The 20,403-nt window shown below is 35.6% G+C and overlaps 1 long non-coding RNA gene across 1 annotated transcript in view; it reads left to right on the top strand.

Annotated features, from left to right (window-relative positions):
* Nucleotides 1-19,012, top strand: part of LOC129149123 (uncharacterized) — a 62,245-nt gene extending 43,233 nt beyond the window's left edge. Inside the window, exons 3-4 of the long non-coding RNA XR_008556088.1 lie at nucleotides 13,029-13,100; nucleotides 18,822-19,012. This is a non-coding gene — a long non-coding RNA (uncharacterized LOC129149123). The remainder of the gene's footprint in view (nucleotides 1-13,028; nucleotides 13,101-18,821) is intronic.
* Nucleotides 19,013-20,403: the final 1,391 nt, after the last annotated feature.

The following is a 20,403-nucleotide window of genomic DNA, read 5'->3' as shown; positions in this document are numbered from 1 at the left end:
ATCTGATTTGATTCTCAGCTTCAACTACTCGACTGTTGATTCCCTATTAATTATTCTTCATTTCAGTTAGTGTATCCTTCAAGTCTGACTAGTCTTTTTTTATGCTGTTGAGGTTCTCAATAAGTTTATTGAGCATCCTTATAACCAGTGTTTTGAACTCTGCATCTAGTAGATTGCTTGTCTTCTCTTTATCAAGCTCTTTTTCTGGAGTTTTGTTCTCTTCTTTCATTTGAGACATGTTTCTTTATCTCCTCATTTTGGCAGCCTCCCATATTTGCTTCTATGTATTAGATAGAATTGTTATATATCACACACTTGGTATAGTGGCTAAATGTAATAGGTGCCTTGCAGAATCCACTGGCAGCCTCACCGATCACCCAAGCTGGGTGTGAAAGATGTGACCCCTGTTTGTGCTGTGTACAACTTCCTCTTGTAGTTAAAGTGTTAAATGCTGTTGGCACATCAATGGGAGGAGTTTACCCTGAGGCCAATCAACTGTAAGGACTGGCTGTGACCACCAACCACCAACCTCCAACCACCTTGGAGAAGCAGCTGTGCAAAGTCCCACCCCACAGAGTAGGACTTGCTTCAGTGGGACTCTGGTGCCCACTGATTCTGCCACTTGAGTGTGTGAGTGTGTCACTTGTGGAGGTGGTTGGGTGGTACGTTGATGTGATCTAAAGCTATGCATTGGGTGTGCTTGTTCTGGAGCCACTTGACTTGAGCTACAAAGTGATCTGCAGATGGCTGCTACTTGTGTTCAGTTTGGAAGTGCCCAGGAAAGGCCACGCTGTGAACCAAGGCCAATTGCTTCTATTCCTGGTCCTGGAGCCACTCAGCAAGAGGTATAGGGCTTGCTGAAGCCAGATGCTGCTTGTTTGAGAGATTTGGGGAAAATCTGAACGTAAGTCAGGACAGGCCATTTATATGAAAAGCCACTGGGAACAGCTTGGGTGGGCCAGAAAGTTGGGTCAGGCAGGATATCAGGTAATCACAAGGGTGGGGCAAACAGTGTGAGCCAGTTTGATAGATTCTCAGATATGCTTACTGGCTCTGTATGAGGAGGGCTCATCAAAGAAACAATGGCCACTGCTAGAACTTCTGTCTTGGAGAAATCTGGAACCCCAACTCTCATCCCGATGCCAGACAATTCACTTCCTCCCCATATGTCTCTGGTGCCTTTCAAGCTGCTGCCCCTACTCTGTAGCTCAGAGGGAGTGAGTGCAAGTTAGGCTGTGCCCACCGGCCTTTTAAGAGGAAATGCCTGGAACTCCAACATTTTCTGTCTCCCTCAGCCTCAATCCCTGCTGGTTTTTACAGCCAGAAGTTATGAGGGCCCCTCTTCCTGGCACTGGAATCCTGGAGTGGGGGCAACCTAGTGTGGGGCTGGAACCCCTCACTCCTCAGGGTATGTGAGGTATATTTTCTGAGGGTATATTAGCTGAGATATACCTCCTAACATTTATCTGCCACAGGTGTGTGGGGGACCAGCCCATAACACACCTCTTCCCTGAGACTGGTAGGAACCAATCTCGATGTGGCTTTTTACTATATTATCTCCTTTTTATCAAAGACTTCGATAGGAAAAAATAACAATAATAATTTTCAGCTTTGGAGGCTTGTTCTGTTTCCCATACTCAAAGCACTTAATATTCAAACTGCTCACCAGTGACGAAAAGCAGGAGAGCTGTGTCCCATTACTTTTGTGTGTGTGTGTGTGTGTGTGTGTGTGTGTGTGTGTGTGCGATTCTTTAATCTGATCTAGATGAGTTTTACTAGAACTTATTATATTAAAAGCCCCTAACATTTTATATCACTTTTATGATATATCCAGGTAAGATAAGCACAAAATAAAAGGAAAATTAAAAATAATTTCCCCTCATTAGCAGTTTAATAAAGCTCCTGGAAGAAATTTATAATTTACAGGGTAAACATTACAATTAAGGGAAATATGTGTTAGAAAGCAAGTTGAAGAGGGCTGCTGACACAACAGCAGTAAGACTGAGGAAGTGACTGGAGTGTTCACTGCTTAATTTCTTTTCTAGTTTATCTAAAACTCTGCTAAAGTCCTTGGAATTGATTAAAGCTTATTTTTCCTCTTGCTTGAAGGACATAGCAATATAAACTTAATATTTTGGGCCCACCCAAAGCTCACATTTGGGAATTTAGGAATTTGGGGATTCTTTCACCTCTCACATGGGGGAAAGAACAAAAACCAAAGATATTATCTGTACCCACTCCATGTCCCCCCACCCCCCAAACACACACTTTAGCCAGCATGGTCAAAAGTAGCCAGGTAACCCAGCAAGTCAACTCTCTAAGAATTTTTAAATTCCATATGTAACTTTTACTTCTCACAACAGACAGTATACCAGCTGCTATTTAATACTATGGATGATTCCGTAGCCACACAGGCACCAACGTTTTATCACCTACACTTTTATCTTTCGTTTTGCCCCAAAATAGCATTTTCCATATTTCAATGAGTCAGCATTATTTTTAGTAAATCCTACTTCTGACATCAACTTTGTCAGAGGTCCCCAAGTCAATGCCTAGGATTGACGATTTTCTAGGAGGACCTATAGGGCTTGGCTTACTATTGCGCTCATGGCTCTAATGTATTTCCATGAAAAGATAGAAAGAAAAATAAAGGAAGGGCAAAAGTGCATAGGTCATTGGAACAGATGCAAGTTCCAAAAGTCCTCTCCCAGTGGAATCACAGAGGGTGCATGTAATTCCTTCAACAATAGATTATGACAACATGTGTGAAATGCCTACCAGGGAAGCTTATTAGTGATTTAGTACCTAGGGGATTTTTGTTTGTTGGTTCATTTTTTGTTTTAACATTTTTATTGATTTTTTTTAAAGAGGAAGACAGGGGGAGAGAGATAAACATTGATTTCAGAGAGGACCATCAATCAGCTACCTCCTGCATAGCCCTTACCAAGGATTGATCCCACAACCTGTGCATGTGCCCTGACTTAGAATCAAACCTGCATCTTTTTGGTACATGGGACAATGCCCAACCAACTGAGCCACACCAGCTATGGTAGTACCTAGAATTTTTATTGAGAGCTAGTAATAATAGGTATTCTCTTCCTACTATATACCACAATTCCAAACTCTTGGGAGGTAAGAAGTGCTCAGCATAAACCATATTTTTTTGTACAGACAGATTAGGCACAGTGAACCACTCCTATCACTTTTGGGAATAGTGAGAATCCTCCCTAAATCTAATCTCCTTGACATCAACCAAGAGTACAAGCTGGCCTTTTTAAGGATGGCAGTGTCAAGCCTGCTATGTTAACTCTTTTCTGGACACCTGTCTTCTACCTACAATTTTTACACCTTTTGCTTTTAGATGTAATAGTAAAGTTGAGTAAAAGAAAAAAAAAATAAAGAGACTAGAAGGCTCACTCTCTTCCATTCCCCCAACTTAAATGTCTCTTATTTCCTTCTACTATAAACTCCACCATCATATCTCTCATCCCATACTATTACTTTTTCTCCTCCTCCTACTCTCCTCCTCTGTCGTCGTCATCATCTTCTTCTTCTTCTTTCCTCTCTCTCTCTCTCTCTCTCTCTCTCTCTCTCTCTCTCTCTCTCTCCCTCTCTCTCTCTCTCATACACATACAGTAGGCATGCATATTTTAGTGTTGTCAATATAAAGGCATTTGTGAAGAGAATGGAGAATTAATTGTGAAGCAAATTTCATGCATTAAGTGAAGTAAAATTAGAATCTCCCTCCATATAAATTCAGGACACCACATTACCTATTACATATCTCTTAATCATACAACATCCTCAAACCTAGACATCTAATATCTAGCTGGAAATATCTCCTATCTTGACATTAATTTTGTGAGAAATTAGATAGAGATAAACAAAAAATAGGGAAAAGTCTACACTTTGATTTCTTTATATTAGTAATATGATGTGACACCAACTTTAGGAGTTTAGGAAAATGCAAAAGTAAATATCTTTTTCTGAGAAAAGTTTACTAAAATTATTAGTTTTAGTTTCTTTATTTCAGTTTTCCTTTGGCTTTCAATATCTTAGATTTATTTGATACACATTTAATATGGTTAATATTCATTTGAGGTGATCAAAATTAAATCAAAATTGAATTGGATAAATAAACTATGGTCTACCCACACAATGTAATAGTGCATATTCATAAAATTATAATGTAGAAATAGCATTGTTAAAATACAGAGGTATTCATAATATGCTGTTAAGTGAGAAAAGTATATAACTAAACCATATACAATCAACAATTATTTCTAGAGCCCTTATTAGTATCAATTCTGCCTTAGCTTTCACTGCCTGTTTGTGCAGGGCATGAAGGTCATCCAGGGGTGAAAACTTAAGGTATTCTCAAGCCCTTTTTGGTGAAGAACAGACAAATAGAATAACAGAAGTTAATATATATATATATATATATATATATATATATATATGGACATCCATATCAGATTTAACTAGGGAGAAGAAAGAATGAACAAACTGGAAGATAGACCAGTTAAGATGATCCAGTTTTCACATGCATATGTCAAGTCTTGACATCTGTGTAGCCCTTTTTTTTTAACTGAAATGTATTTTACACATAGCATTTAGTAAATTTAGGGTCTACAACATTTGATTTGAAATATTTATTTATTGCAATATTAGAGGCCCAGTGCATGAAATTCCTGTACTCAGCGGGTCCCTCAGCCCAGCCTGTGCCCTCTCGCAGTCTGGGAGCCCTTGGGGGCCTACACCATCAGTCAGACATCCTTAGCACTTCCACAGAGGTGGAAGAGGCTTCCGCCACCACCACTGTGCTCATCAGCCATGAGCCTAGCTTCTGGCTGAGCAGCACTCCCCCTGTGGGAGCACACTAACCACCAGGGGGCAGCTCCTGCATTGAGCGTCTGCTCCCTAGTGGTCAGTGCACATCATAGTGACCAGTCATTCTGCTGTTCAGTCAATTTGCATATTAGCCTTTTATTATATAGGATATTATATAGGATGATTGCCATTGTAGCATTAGGTTACACCACTGTCATGTGACATCATTATTTTTTTCTGTAGTGGGAATAATTAAAATCTAGTCTCATAAAAAATTTCATGTTTATACTATAAGATCATGATTTATAATCACTTTACTGAGCATTAGTTTTCAAAGACGTATTATCTACAATTTGAAAATGTGTACCTGTAAACAACATGCATCCCATTTCCCAACCCCCTGGCTTTAGTAACCACCAGTGTACTCTCCATTTATATGAGTTCAAATTTTTTGTAATATTCCAAATATATGTGATATTATATAGCATTAATCTTTCTCTATCTGATTTATCTTATTTAGCAGAATGCCCTGAAGGTCAATCCATGTTGCTGCAAATGTCAGGATTTTCTTCTTTTGCATGGTTCAATAATATTCCATTGTGTGTATATATACAGAGTGGGCAAAACTAGGTGTATAGTTGTATGTGAAACAAATTTTATTCTTGTATTATTTATTTATTGTATTATTTGTCTTTCTTTAATCTTTATTGTTGGAAGTATTACATATATCACCCCTTTTCCCCCATTGACCTTTTCTAGCCCTCCCCCATTCTCCCCTGCCCCAGGCTTTCACCACACTATTGTCTGTGTCCATGGTTATGCATATATGCATACAAGTTCTTTGGTTGATTTCTTCCCTTCCACTCATCCTCTGATATTTGTCTTCTTATCCTTAGTGTTATTATATTATATCCTTACTTATCATTTATGTTTTAGGTAATGATGGCTGGGAATTTAACCTACTTTTGTGCACCCCTGTATATACTGTATATCACATCTTCATCCATTCACCCATTGCTGAGAACTGATGTTGTTTTACTATCTTGGCTATTGTGAATAATGATTCAATAAACATGGGAGTGTGTGCACCTCACCTCATCGATATCCCATTTTCATTTCCTTTGTGTTATAATTCGAAGTAGTGGAATTGCTGGGTCATATGGAAGTTCTATTTTAAAATTTTTAAGGAAACGCCATATTGTTTTTTTATATTGGCTTCATCAACTTATATTTCCAATAACAGTGTACAAGTGTTAATTTTCTTCCACATCCATGACAATACTTGTTATCTCTTATCTTCCCAATGATAGCCATTCTAACAGGAGTGAGGCAATATCTCATTCTGGTTTAGATTTGCATCTTCCTGATGATTAGTAATGCTGCACATCTTTTCATGTACCTTTTAGCCATTTGGATTCTTTTATGGAAAAATATCTGTACAGTTCCCCTGCCCATTTTTTAATCAGATTGTTTGGTTTTTGTTATTTAGTTTTGTGAGTTCTTTATGTATTTTAGATATTAACCTCATATTCAATATATTGTTTGCAAATATTTTCTCCCAATCTGTAGGTTTCTTTTTCATTTTGTTCATTTTTTCTTATGCTGTGCAAAATCTTTTTAGTTGGATGTAGTCCTACTTGTTGCTTTTTGCTTTTGTTGCTTGTGCTTTTGGTGTCTTACACAAAATATTATTGCCAACACCAGTATTTAAGAGCTTCTTTTCTGTTTTATTCTAGGAATTTTAGTGTATGAGATTTTATGTTTAATTTTTTATCTATTTCAAGTTAATTTTTGTTAGTGTTCCTAGACAGGGTTTCAATGTTATTTTTCTGCATGTGTTTATCCAGTTTTCCAACAGCATTTGTTGAACAGAATATACTGTTCCCACTGGATGCTTTGAGCTCCTTTGTTGAACATTAGTTGACCATATGTTGTAGGTCAATTATGGAAACTATGCTATTCCATTGGTCTATGTGTCTATTTTTATGGCATATCACATTGTTTCGATTACTATAGCTTGTTGTTGTTCTTGTTTAGAATATTACAGACATCTCCCATCCCCCCTTTTTTGTTCCCCTCCACTAGGGTCCTGTCCCATCCTAGGCCTATACCTCACTATTGTCTGTGTCTCTGGATCATGCATATATACATTTAAATTCTTTGGTTAATCTCTTCCCACCCCTTCTTCCCCCTTCCTTCTGAAATCTGTCAGTCTATTCCATAATTACTATAGCTTTGTAATCTACTTTGAACTCAGGAAGTGTGATGCCCCCAGCTTTGTTCTTCTTTCTTATGTTAAACTATTTAGGATCTTCTTTGGTTTCATACAAATTTTAGAATTATTTTTAATTTCTGTGAAAATATGGTATTTAAGTTTTGATAGGAATTGTAGTAAATGTGTAGATGTCTGGGTGTTATGAATATTTTAACAATGTAAATTTTTCTGATTCATTAACATGGGATGTCTTTCCATTTTGGGGGGAGGGATTATTTTATTGCTTTCAACAAAGTTTTTTGCACAGAAAATTCAGTTCTTAGATAAATTTATTCCTGAATATTTTACTGTTTTTTATGCTATTGTTAATGGGATAGTTTTTAAATTTTCTTTTTTATGTTTCATTGTTAGTGTATAGAAATGCAACTAATTTCACTATTGATTTTATCTTGCAACATTATTGAATTCATTGATTAGTTTAATAAGTTTTTTGGTTGAGTTTTTAGGATTTTCTATATATAAAATTATGTCATCTGCAAATAATGACTATTTTACTTCTTCCTTTCTGAATTCCTTGTCTTGCCTAGTTACTCTAGCTAAGATTACTAGTATTTATTGAATAAGGTTAGTGGTAGTACACATCCTTGTCTTGTTCTGGATCTTAGAAGAAAAGCTTTAAATTTTTCCTTTGGGCATCATGTTAGCTGTGGGTTTGCCATATATGGCTTTTTATTATGATGATATATGTTCCTTCTATGTCTAATTTGTTGTAGCTTTTAAAAAATTAGAACAAAAGGTGTATTCTCTTTTTTTAATTTCTTTATTGATTAAGGTATCACATATTTGTCCTCATCCCCCCATTCCCATCCCACACCCCTCCCCACACATGCTCCCACCCCCCTGTTGTCCTTAACCGCTGGTTAGGCTCATATGCTTGCACACAAGGCCTTTGGTTGATCTCTCCCCTTTACCCCCACCCTCCCCTACACTCCCTCTGAGGCTTGACAGTCTGATCCATGCCTCCTTTTTTCTGGGTCTGTTCTTGTTCATCAGTCTATGTTGTTCATTACTTCCCTAAAGGGTGTATTCTCAATGCTGAATGTGCAAAAAGTCTCTCCCAACAACTTTTTAATTTTGAAAAAAATTCAAACAGAAAAAAAAAACACTTGAAAGTAAAGCACAATGAATATCCATATATATATATTATATCTAGATTCAGCAACTGCTATTGTTTTGCTACATTTGCTTTCCTTCTTCCCCTCTCTAGTCTTTTAAAAATTGTGGAACATTTGAAATTAACTTTTGGACTTGATGCATTACTCCTAAATACCTCAGCATGCCATTTCCTAACAACAAAGATATTTCATACAAAACCATACTACCATATATCCATTTTTTAAAATTTTGTATCATCTATTATCCAATTGATATTCAAATATATCAATTACCCTCAAATGCCTTTAAAGTTTTATTGAGATAAAATTCACCTATTTAAAGCTTAAAATTCAATGCTTTTTGTTTTTGTGTATGTACTGAGGTATACAATTATTACTATATGTAATTCCAGGACATTTTCATCATCCCAAAAAGTAATTCCATATTCATTAGCAGTCACATATAGTAGAATCTTGTTATTTGCTATAGTTATATTCTATAAAGTTGCTGCAAACATAGAATTAGCATATAAAGAATAATTGCTCCTGGGGAAAACAATGTTCCTTAGGAACACTAGACAACACTTAAACACTATGCTTAGGAGGCCATTTTAAAACAGTAAAATCACCAGCAAACATGTGAAAACTGTGGTACTAAGTAGATTGTGAAAAAGACCCTTGTTTACACTATGAGAGCTGAAACAATAAACCAGAGTGCTAGCTTTGTCAACCTCAGCGGAGAGATGACTCAGATCTTTTGCTACTCTAAAGCATGTCTGCATTTGATCATGAAAGTGCAATGAGTAATGGTTTTGAGGTTACTAAAAATTTTAGTGAGTAGGTGAATTTGCAAATACAGAATCCACAAATACTGAAGCTCTACTGTAAATAGAATCATACAATATGTAGTATTTTGTGACTGACTTCTTTCACTTAGCATAATTTTTTGAAAGTTTATCCATATTGTAACATGCATCAGCACTTCATTCCTTACTGCTCAATATTTATCCATGCATCATTTGATATAAATTTGGATTGATTTCACTTTTTGACTATTATAACTAATGCTGTTATGAAAATTTATGTACAAGGTTTTGTGTGGACATATGCTTTCATGTATCTTGGATATATATATACATATATATCCATGTGTGAAATTATTGATGGGTCATATGGTAACTCTGTGTTTAACCTTCTGTGTTACTGCCAGTTGTTTTTAAAGTAACTGTTCCATTTTACATTCCTACCAGCAGTGCATGAAGTTTCCATGTTTCTCCACATCTTTGCCAACACTTATTATTTGTCTCTGATATATTCATTCTAGTGGATGTGAAGTGGTACCTCACTGTGGTTTTGATTTGTATTTTCCCGATGGTTGATGATGTTGAGCATCTTTTTTTTTTAATTACTGTTGATATTCAATATTATTTTATATTAGTTGTAGGTGTATAGCACAATGGTTAGACAATTACATAATTTACAAAGTGATCCCCCTGATAATTCAAGTACCCACTTGGCCCCATACATAGTTATTACAATATTACTGACTATATTCCTTTCGAAGTACTTTACATCCCAGTGACTGTTTTTTAATGTAACTATCAGTTTGTACATCTTAATCCCTTTACCTTTTTACCCAGCCCCTCTCAACCCCCCTCCCATCTGGCAACCATCAAATTTGTTTTCTGCATCTATGAATCTGTTTCTGTTTTGTTTATTTGTTCTTTAGATTCCATATATAAATGAACTCATATGGCTCTTATTTTTCTCTGACTGACTTACTTCACTCAGCATAATAACCTCAAGATTTATCTATGTTGTTGCAAAGTGTTAAAGCTGCAACCTGCACGGCTAGGGTTCAGGATCTGGAGAAGGGCTGCGCACAAATGAATACACTAGACAAGAAATATGAATTTGGAAATTGTGGGGGGCCAGGCGGAGAGTCTTTCTCTAATGGAAAGGCTTCCCTGTGGTCCAGGCCTTGTTAGCTTTTATTCAATTTTAGAATACACATCTTGCCCTTAGTCAGGCAGGCAATTCCGGTAGCAGACAGACTATCTTAAAGGTCAGTAAACATTAGTAAAGATTCACTTTGAGACTATTAGGTCAGGAAATTGCTTGAGCCACCATTGTCTCAACAGAAAAATCAGTGCATAGCTTTTAGCCCTTGCCAAAGCTCAAGGTCCATCAGCCTTCTGGGTTTCCTGTTTGCACTTTCATGATAGTGTAGACCAGGGGTCCTCAAACTTTTTAAACAGGGGGGCAGGGCAGTTCACTGTCCCTCAGGCCGTTGGAGGGCCGGACTATAGTTTTAAAAAAAAAACTATGAACAAATTCTTATGCACACTGCACATATCTTATTTTGAAGTAAAAAAACAAAACGGCAAAAATACCCACATGTGGCCCGTGGGCCGTAGTTTGAGGATGCCTGGTGTAGACAATGGATAGCTTCCAGCACAAAGAGTAAAATTTAATTGTTAATATGGCTGAGTAATATTCCATTGTATATATGTACCAAAACTTCTTTATCCACTTGTCTATTGATGGGAACTTGGGTTGCTTCCATATCTTGGCTATTGTAAATGATGCTGCAATAAACATAGGGGTACAAATATCTTTTTGGATTGTTTTGGGCTTCTTCAGATATATTAGCCAGTTTAAGATCTTCTCTGGAGAATTATCTATTCAGATACTTTGGTCATTTATTTTTATTTTTTAATGTACTTTTTATTATTGATAGTATTATAGATATCTCCTCTTTTTCCCCCTCGATCCCCATCCTCCCAGCCCCTACCCACCCCCCATATCTTCACTACCCTCTTGCCCATGTCCATGGGCTATGCCTATAAGCATATAAGTTCTTTGATTTATCTCTTATTGTCCCCCCAACTCCACATCTAGGTATGTCAGTCTGTTCCATGCCTCCATGTTTCAGGTCTTATTTTGTTAGTCAATTCATTATGCTCATTAGATTCCACAAATAAGTGAGATCATGTTATATTTGTCTTTCTCAGATTGGCTTATTTCACTTAGCATAATATTTTACAGGTTCATCCATGCTGTCCCAAAGGGTAAGAGGTCACTCTTTTTTACAGCTGCTTAGTATTTCATGGTGTAAATCTCCCACAGCTTTTTTATCCATTCATCTACTGATGGGCACTTGATAATGCTGCTATGAACATAGGGGTACATATATTCTTTCTGATTGGTGTTTTGGGGTTTTTAGGATATATTCCCAGAAGTTGTTGTAGCTTTTTATCATGAAAAGATGTCATATTTGGTCAATGATGTCTGCATTTATTGAGTTAATCATGTGATTTTAATATTTCATTTTATTGATATGGTGTATCACATTTATTTGTATATGCTTAATCATCCTTGAATTCAAGGGATAAATACCTTTTGGTCATTATGTATAATTCTTTTAATGTATTCTGTAAATCCATTTCCTAATATTTTTGAGAATATTTACATCTTCATTCATCAGAGATATGGGTTTAGAGTTCTATTTTAGTAAATTGTCCTTATCTGGATTTGGTATCAAGGTAATGCTGACATCATGAAATAGGTTTAGAAGTGTTCCTTCTCTTCAAATTTTTTAAAGAGTTTGAGAAGTATTGGTATTACTTCTTCTTTAAGTATTTGGTAGAACTCACCAGCAAAGCTATCTTGTCCTAGGGTTTTATGTGTTGGGAGTTTTTATACTGATTTAATCTCTTTATTTGTTATTGGTCTGTTCAAATATTCTGTTTCTTCTTGACTCAGTGTTGGTAGGTTGTGAATTTCTAAGAAATTATCCATTTCTTCTAGATTGTTTAAATTTTTGGCATATATTTGTTCACAGTAGTTTCTTATGATCCCATGTACCTCTATTGTATAATATCAGTTGTAATATCTTCAGTTTCATTTCTGAAGCTTAAGGTTTGTGAATTTTGTTTTTGTATTTTTAAAAAGACCTTTTAGCTTTCTTGATCTTTTCTATTGTTTTTCTTGTCTCTATTTAATTTATATCCACTCTGATTTTAATTATTTTCTGTCTTCTACTAACTTTGGGCTTAATTTGTTATTTCTGTACTTTATCAGGGTGAAACGTTAGGCTCTTTATTTGAGATCTTTCTAATTTCTAAATATATGCATTTACCACTATAAATTTCCCTCTCAGAATTTCTTTTGAAGTATTCCACAGGTTTTGGTATGTTATGTTTCATTTGTTTTGAAATTTTTCTTTTTTTTTTTCTTTTTATTTATTCCTTGACCTTGCTTGTAGCCTTTTTGATTCCTAACATCTATTGGAATTTTAAAAGTCCTTATTCCACCTATATACCTGTCTTTACAACCTCTTCCTTCTCAGGCATTTTGGTCTTTCCATCGTCCAAACCATTGGCTCTTGCCCCAGAATGTGTTGGACCCTACTTATGTCTTAAAATTTTTTTCAGCAAAAGCTGTCCAGGAAGCTGGCCAGCCATGGGGATGCTTTAAGTTGGGCAAAACGAAAGGAAGTTCTTGCATTAGTCCATCAGGAAGCTGCCAGAGATGTTAAAACGCACAGCTACAATTCTTTGAGACTGAAGCATATATATTGCTACCTCTTATACTAGCAAACTGCACCATGAATACAGGCTGTTTCTCTCATTGCCACCACTGATCTGGGAAGTGAAAGATGGTAATTAGGCAGTTTAAAATAACACAACACTATTTCATTACCAAGTAACAGCTCTTTCTTCACCAAGTGTTCCCTTTTTTATTTGGGGTATTTTTTGGTAAGTTTTTTATTCCAGAATTCTGAAAAAAGTGTATTCTAACAGCTTTTTCCACCTCTTGTTTTATAGAAGGATGCAGTCCTGGAGTGCCATTACTTCTCCATTTTCAGTGATATCAGTCCTCTTGTGTAATTTTTAAAGGTAAGATATTTTAAAAATTACCAATAACAACAACAAAAAATCAAAATTCAATTACACTTGTGTTCTAATTTCTATATAATGCAATTATACACTTATTGATGTTTTATTAAAATGTTTAGTAAAAAATATTTTTGGCCGAAACCGGTTTGGCTCAGTGGATAGAGCATCGGCCTGCGGACTGAAAGGTCCCAGGTTCGATTCCAGTCAAAGGCATGTACCTTGGTTGCGGGCACATCCCCAGTGGGGGGTGTGCAAGAGGCAGCTGATCGATGTTTCTAACTCTCTATCCCTCTCTCTTCCTCTCTGTAAAAAATCAATAAAATATTTTTAAAATATTATTAAAAAATATTTTGGGGAATCATGGAAATTTGGGGGATAAAACAACTTTCAGTAAAAGTATTACTATCTCTTTACTAAGACAATCTTTAAGTTTAATGTCTAACTACTTTTTAAAAATTAGCAAACACTGCTTGTTTCAGTTATTCTCTTTTCTACTTTGCCTAGTCTACTGACTTAGTATTTTATTTTACCAAGTAAAAGTTATCTCCTTCATCACCTCAATTATTTAAATTTAAAAATAAATAAAAAGAAAATGCTGGAAAAAAGTTTTCTCCTTTAATGTGAATATCAAGTCTTATTTTAAAGTTAATAACATCAGTATCAATTACATATCATTCAGGCTATCTATTAGCAGTTATTATTAATATAATTGTTACTTTGCAGGAATCTTTGTCACAATCATAGTTTGTTTTGATAGCTGTCTTTTAAAAATATATTTAACTAAATGTTATTTCTAATAACATATTTTATGATAAGCTTTATTTTCACTCTATAAAAGAGTGTGGGAAAAATAGCTATTGAACTTCTTGGAATACTAGTCAGATAAATATACAGAAATAAAAAAATTCCTAACATTTTCTCCTTATAATTGAGCAATCATATCCTTTCTAACTTTCATAAAATTGGGATAATTAACATAATAGTATAAAATTTACTACTAGTCACTAGGAATATAAGATTCACAAGGGTAAAAAACTAGTCCCCAAATATCAATAATATTATATTCTCCTATATTGGGAGGTTAAAAATGCCTAATATTTATTGAGTATGTCATTTAACCCTCACAAAATCTAAAAGGTAGTCATTAATATAATTATATTAAAGACGAAGAAATTATAGCTTGTAAATATTGTATAATTTTCCCAAATCGTATGACTAATATATGGCTGAATCAGATTCTCAAACACAGGCTATCTGACTCAAAACCAATGCTGTATCTAACACACAGTATTGAGTTCTCTAAATCATATAGAAACAGTTATTCTGCTCTGATGTCATTAAGATTCTATTTTGTTGTCATTTATTAATTTTACCCCCCTCTTCTAAAGTCATAAAAAGAATAAAGGCTTTAGATGATCTCTGATAGCGATCTCCACTATATAACCTACACATTCTGTGCTATAGCGACACCAAACTCTACAGGTACAGATCATCACATATAAATAAATTAATCATTATAGATACTCTATTTAACTTTTGCATATGAATATACTCATTTGCTTTTGGAAAATCAGAGATATATCTTCAGGGTTATAAATGAGAGATACTTGATTGCTTATAATGTAAGTTCTATATCTCTGTAGAGCAGCTTGAGTATGCTATCTCATTTTTATCTCACTAAGTATGGTGCCTCACTCTTGATCAAAGTTAAGATATTAAAAAGATTTAGTGATACAAACTCATATTTGTTGTATCCTATTTCAAACAGTATTTTTTTCATTGAATTTAAAAACCCTGAACACCTTTAATACACATATACTTCTATTTTGCTTTCCAGCCAGATTGTTTGTCACTTGTTTAGTTCATGCCACTGTTATCTTGAATGTGAAAGTCTAAAAATTAACCAATTTTTTTTCTGTCAGACTATAAGCTTTTGTCACTAATTTAAAATAGTACTATATGGGTAAAATATGTAATACATGCTATTAAAGAACAGAGCCCTTAAATATAATATTAACCACCTTCCTTTAATATTTGTTGACATTTGACTTGAGATAGAAATTTTATTGTTGTGTTTCTAATATTTATTATAAAGCATAAAAACATAGACTACCAAGATCTTATGTCTTTTACATCATATAAGCACAATTGAAAGCTATCATGTTATCAGGGGCAACATAATGATTCCATGTATTTACAAGAATATGAGTTTTTTCTTAGAAATATATGTATGAGAGCTATACAGTAAAAATGATTAATTGTAGGTAAAGTCATACATACCATACCCTACTGAATACTTTTTAGAATGGCCTTGTTAAAGTTATCTCTCTTATAAATGACTAAATATGATGAGTGTGCAATTAAAACTTTATCTTAAGGGCTCTATACGACCTTAAGAGAAATTGAATAAGATCTATCTCCATTTTTATAAAATGTATCAATTTCTAAGTGGAAACTACCACACAGCATTCTCAGATACTTCCCCAAGTATTACTCTTTTGCTTAAAGCCAAAACATAGGGAAATGGTCTTAGAACACTGAGGAAATGGTGAAGGACATCTACTGTTTTTTAAATTAAGCCATTTACAAGAAAAAAACAACAACCGTGAAACCCATCCAAATTGGAAAGGATGAAGTAAAAAACTTATTATTCCTAGATGACATGATATTGTACATAGAAAACATTAAAGACTCCACCAAAAACCTACTATATTTAATAAATGAATTTGGCAATGTAACAGGATTCAAAATTAAGACCCAAAAATTGATGGCATTTTTATACACCAATAATGAACTCTCAGAAAGAGAAACTAAGCAAACTATCCCATTTACCATTGCAACAACAAAAAAAAGATACTGAGCAATAAACTTAACCAAGGATGTAAAAGAACTATACTCAGGAAACTATAGGATGTTGAAAAAAGAAATAAAGAAAGATATAAACAAGTGGATGACTATATCGTGTTCATTGATTGGTAGAATTGATATCATTAAAATGTCTTACTACCCAAAGCAATCTACAATTCTAATGCAATCCCTATTAAATTACCAACAAATAACTAACAGCATATTTCACAGATCTAGAATAAATACTCCAAAAATTTTTATGGAACAAAAAAATACTCAGTATAGTGCAGTAATCTTGAGAAAGAAAAACAAAGTTGGAGCGATCACAATACCAGATATCAAGCTTTACTACAAAGCCACTGTGCTCAAAACACCCTGGTACTGGCACAAGAATGGGCATATAGATCAATGGAACAGAACAGAAACTCCAGAAATAAACCAAAACCATTATGTTCAATTAATATTTGACAAAGGAGGCAAGAACATACAATGGAGTTAAGACAGTCACTTCAATAAATGGTTTGGAAAAATTGGACAGACATGCAAAAAATGAAACTAGACCACCAACTTATACCATACACAAGAATAAACTCAAAATGGATAAAAGAATTAAATGTAAGTCATGAAACTATAACAATCCTAGAAGAAACCATAGGCAAAATCTCAGACATCTCTCATAGCAATATGTTTGCAGCTACATCTCCTAGGGCAAAGGAAACAAAAAAGAAAATAAACAAATAAGACTACATTAAAATAAAAAGCTTCTGTTTGGGAGAACATATTGGGCAATGATACATCTGATAAAGGGTTAATATCCAAAATATATAAGGAAGTCATACGACTTAACAAAAAGAAGACAATCTAATTTAAAAATGACAAAGGACCTAAGTAGACACCTCTCCAAAGTGGATGTATAGATGGCCAAGACACACATGAAAAAATGCTCAAAGTCACTGATTATCAGAGAGATGCAAATTAAAATGACAATGAGGCATCACCTCACACCTGCCAGAATGGCTATCATGAACAAATCAACAAAGGACAAGTGTTGGTGAAGATGTAGGGAAAAGGGAGCCCTCGTATACTGCTGGTGGGAATGCAGACTGGTGCAGCCATTATGGAAAATAGTATGGCATTTCCTCAAAAAATTAAATATGGAACTTCCATTTGACCCAGTGATCCCACTTCTAGGGATATATCCTACGAAACTCAAAACACCAATCAGAAAAAAAATGTATGTACCCCTATGTTCATAGCAGCACAATTTACAATAGCTAAGATCTGGAAACAGCCCAAGTGTCCTTCAGTAGATGAGTGGATAAAAAAGCTGTGGTACATTTTCAATATGAATACTATGCAGCAGTAAAAAAGTAGGATCTCTCTCCCTTTGGGATAGTATGGAGGGGCCTGGAGTGTATCATGCTAAGTGAAATAAGCCAGTCAGAGAAAGACAAGTATCACATAATCTCACTCATATGTGGAATCTAAAATAAACTGATGAACAAAATAGATCCAGAGACATAGAATTATGGAACAGACTGACAAATCTCAGAGGGAAGGCAGGGGTGGATAGGTGGATGGGAAGAGATCAAACAAAAAACTTGTATGCATATATGCATAACTCATGGACACAGACAGTAGGCTGGTGAAGGCCTGGGGCTGGGGGTAAAGGAGTTAGAAGGGATCAATGTGGGAGAAAAGGGGATATATGTAATACTTTCAACAACAACAAATATTTAAATTAAATTAAGTCATTTATTTTTATTTCTGCCTACTTACCTGTAAAGCATGGCTGTCCCATTATGACATTTACTGAATATTTTAGTTCAGTTTTAAAGCTAAGATATTGGTAAATATCTAAAGTTTTAGAATCATGTTCCCTTGAGTTCTTGATAGCTTTAAAAATTGATCCTTGGTAATAAATTTAATACCAGAATGTCTGCAATTTTGATATATCAAACCTAAGGATATTTTGTCCAAACATGGAGATTATATACCTTATAGGGATTATCCTATATAATAAAAGGCTAATATGCAAATTGTCCCCTTGGGAGTTCAACCAACCAGGAGTTCAACCGCTTGCTATGATGTGCACTGACCACCAGGGGCAGGTGAAGAACGAAGGACCAAGGGGCAGTGTGGAACAAAGGAAGGCCCTGGCCGGCAACCAGCAGCCAGGGAAGGAAGGCCCCAGCTGGCAGCCAGCACCTGGGGGATGGAAGACCCCTATTGGCCCTGATTGCTGGCCAGGCCTAGGGACCCTACTCGTGCACGAATGTTGTGCACCAGGCTTCTAGTATGTCAATAAAGAAAAATTGCTAGTATTTCTAGAAGCAAAATGGAAGGGAGGGTGGGGGTAAGGGGGGGAGACCAACCAAAGGACTTGTATGCGTGCATATAAGCCTAACCAATAGACACAGACAACAGGGGGGTGAGGGCATGGGTGGGGGATGGGGGGGCAATGGGGTGATAAAGACACATATGTAATATCTTAATCAATAAAGAAAAAATAAATAAAAGTTTAAAAAATTGTAGTTCTGTAGTAAACAAGCTATGCAAAACAAAGTTTGTTTTGGCCATACATGACAATCATTTTCTATTTAATGAGTTGTTTTTTTAAAAAGAAGCTCTCTATATCCGAAGAGTGTAAAATGTGAGATAAGTGTTCATGTCTCATTTTCTATGTCTTGAGTGCAAGATGATACCTGCTTGAGCAGAAAATTTAGGATCATGGCCCTCATTTGAAATATCAGATAGCAATAACCTATTAAAGAAAATCACATTTTTTCCTTTGCACAGATTTGTATTGTAATATCAAAGTTAAACTTCATTGTCTTTTTTATTATTCTTACTCATATTTTATTTTCTCTACAGCAGTTTCCAGAACTCACCATGTAAGACACCTGAGTGATGAAAAGATTGTAAGATGTAAAGAGGTATCTCCAACTCCCAGTAACAAAGAAGACTCACAACAAAAGTTTAAGGAAATGCACAGCCAGAAACTTTCTCCAGACCCAAAACATCAAAGAAATGCTGGTTACAAAATATCTGTCTGTAAGAGTCGTTATAAAGAATATAGATGGCTACAGAGTTTTCAGAGTTCTGGGTCTCAAATTAATCCCTTTAATCTCCTAAATCCTGCTGAGGATTACACTGCTGAAGTTTCAGCACTTGACTGCCACCCCACCTCCATGAGCACCTGGTCTGCAATACGCCCCAAGATTCACAGATATTCCTCGGACACTAGAGCCACAATATGTTCCAAATGTTCCAAGGAAATCACTAATTCTCATTTTCATAAATGTCTCATGGATTCTGATAATGATTCAGACCCTGACTGCCCTCCACATATCCAAATTCCCTTGGGTTCTAAATATTTTTTCAGCCCCAAATCTATTAGACACCATAATACTTATTGGAATAGCCCTTTATCTCAATCCATGGATCCTAAACATTCAGTGAACATTCACTGTCCTCTACACCAAAGGGATTCTAAATATTCCTTGGGTTCAACTTCATATTTACATTGTGATAGTTGCTTGACTCCCCAAAATCTCATGGGCTCCACTGATACCCATACCCTTCCCCTGAATCCTCAAAATACCACGTGTTACCATGGTACCCCTGGCCCAGACAATATAATCAATATCAGCAATGTTGTTGGCCTTGAAAGTGAGGGCCAATTTAACCTTACTAGCAGCCAACTTGAAAATGAGTCCAATACTTATGAGACTAAATTGGTCAGTGCTGACAATCTCAAAAATGGGGCCAATGCCAAAGACAAACCTATTCTCAAAGATGAGAGAAATGACGAAACAGACTCTGAAGGTGAGACAGACTCTGAAGATGAGGAAGATCCTGAAGATGAAAATAATACCAAAGTTAAGAAAGATCCCAAAGATAAATCTGATCCCGATAATAGTGATCCCAAAGATAGGAATACTGAAAATGATACAGATACAAACAATGGATCTGATTCCAGTGGTGATGCTGACCCTACAAGTGGAGCTGATTCCAACAGTGATGGTGACTCTAATAATGAAACTGACTCCAGCACTAACCCTGACTCTACCATTGATAAAAACACTAATAACAATGCTAACTCCAACTACAGCACTGATTCTGAGAAGAAATACACCATCAATTCAGACAATTCCTCTGGCCTAGACAATGATGTTGATCAGGACTGTATTGCTGGCTTAAACAATGGCACGAATCTAAACGACACTTCTGTGCTGCAACAAAGAACTGGCGTGGACCATACTTTTAGTTACAACAACGGTGCTAGTCTCAGCAATCCCATTAGATCAGGCAATGACATTTGCTCCAACAATGGTACTGACACCACTAACGAAGCTGGCCCTAACAACAATAGACCTGACCCTAACTTAAATGGATCTAGCCTCCAAAACAATGGCCCTGGCTGCCAAAATAACAGACAGGGTCCCAACATCCC

Source organism: Eptesicus fuscus, chromosome 1 (genome assembly GCF_027574615.1).
Source record: "Eptesicus fuscus isolate TK198812 chromosome 1, DD_ASM_mEF_20220401, whole genome shotgun sequence".
Classification (NCBI taxonomy): domain Eukaryota; kingdom Metazoa; phylum Chordata; class Mammalia; order Chiroptera; family Vespertilionidae; genus Eptesicus; species Eptesicus fuscus.
Note: the sequence above shows the minus strand (reverse complement) of the source record. Positions and strands in the feature narration are given on the sequence as shown.